The following is a 1,774-nucleotide window of genomic DNA, read 5'->3' as shown; positions in this document are numbered from 1 at the left end:
AAACTGGTCTTCAAGAGAAGACAATCTTTAAAACGATTTTAATCTGCTAAGAAAATAAGAAAAATATCTCACATCAATGTGACAAGGAAGAATGAAGGAGAAGAGAATCTTTAATTCCCAGTCTTCCCATGAAAAATATATCAACACATGTGGATTCTTAAAACAATCTCCAGCTGTCAATTATCTGGAAATAAGTGGTACATGTAAACATCACTGGAAAAATACAGGGAGCTTCTCTGTTTGCATGTTCTGTATGGTTATTAAAGAACATTGCAGAGACTGAAACATATTTTCATTTGTACAACAAGCTTGGTGTGTTTAGAAAGTTTCTTCACTTGGGAGGTTTCATCTAACATTCTTTCTCATCCAAACCATATGATAATTTACCTCATAATTTACTTATTTATTGACTACTGTGTGTCTTTTCAAATTAACATCAAAGGATAGCAGAACTATTTCAGTGAATCCTATAAGCACTCTTGGACCCCAGATAGAGATAAAGTGGAGTAACTTCAGGTTAAAGGAATGAGACAGATGTTATATAACTGAACTTTATTGTTAGTGGTTCATACAGAGCTTCACAGAATCTTACTTGAAAAATTACTTTGGTTTTGTATAAAACAATGTGTTACATCCAGATATAGCTTAAATTTTAACCTGTATTCATTTACCTTCATATTCTACAAAAACAGAGGTTTCTTCAATGATTATCATTATGAGCAACACTAAAATAAGATTCAGTCTGAAAGAAAATAAATAAATAAAAGTGAGATAATATACTTTGAAAAATTATTTTGTGAAATTTAGCTGTGGTTCAAGGAAAAATGAAAAAAAATTCATGCAGAGCATTAGTAGATTTATAACCAGAGATGTGTTTATAGGGTGATACAGCTCTACTGAAATCTATGCAATTGGGAAATTACATTCACAATCATAGACATTGTTATAGACCAGAAGAATTATAAAGCTTCTGTTTTTGACATTGATCAGACTACACTTAATGTCTGTAGATATGACTCCTCAGTATTATGAAGGCAGCATTAAAGTATATTATTAAGCAGATACTCTACTTTCAATGTAGGCTTGGTGTTTCATTCATGTGAGCCTGAATTTGCTCTTTATATTTTTTAATTCCTACAGAATCATGGCCTATGTAATCTTACTGCTGGAATTCCATTCATCCATCCATTCATCCATACTTACCTGGCAGGGGAGACAATATGATTAGGCAGGCAGCTCCTAGGCTGAGGCTCATCCCCTGCACACTGGTTTGCTGACTCCTGTGACTTTTCCAAGCGCAGGAAATTCAGAAATTGTGGGAGTGGGGAACTGCATTTGTGCTCTCCCCTGAAAATTTTATCTTCAGTTCTAAAGATAAAAGGAAGGCTGGACATCCTTCAAGAATGCAATCTTGAAGGCACAGTTGCAGGCCTTTTCAGATGTACCGAGCTTATCAGGTATTGAAGAAGCTGGCAGAAGTGCCTCACCAAGGCACTTTCAATAATTTCTCAACAGTCCTGGTTAACTTTAGAGGTCCTGGTTGTCTGAATGTTAACAAATATGATATCCATCTACAAAGACAGGGAGGAAGATCCAGGGAACTACAGGCCTGTCAAGGAAGGTCGTGGAGCAGATCATTTCGAATACCATCATACAGCATGTACAGCACAAACAGCTATGCAGACCCAGGCAGCATGGGTTTATGAAAGGCAGATTCTGCTTGACCCACCCTACAGCCTCCCCTCTCCCACTCCCCTCTCCCTCCCCCCCCAGT

At 36.9% G+C, this 1,774-nt stretch overlaps 1 pseudogene; it reads left to right on the top strand.

Moving 5' to 3' along the window:
* The first annotated feature begins 1,195 nt into the window (after positions 1-1,195).
* On the top strand, positions 1,196-1,350 carry LOC137852828 (U1 spliceosomal RNA; annotated as a pseudogene).
* Positions 1,351-1,774: the final 424 nt, after the last annotated feature.

Source organism: Anas acuta, chromosome 2 (genome assembly GCF_963932015.1).
Source record: "Anas acuta chromosome 2, bAnaAcu1.1, whole genome shotgun sequence".
Classification (NCBI taxonomy): domain Eukaryota; kingdom Metazoa; phylum Chordata; class Aves; order Anseriformes; family Anatidae; genus Anas; species Anas acuta.
This window is presented reverse-complemented; position numbering and strand designations above follow the sequence as displayed.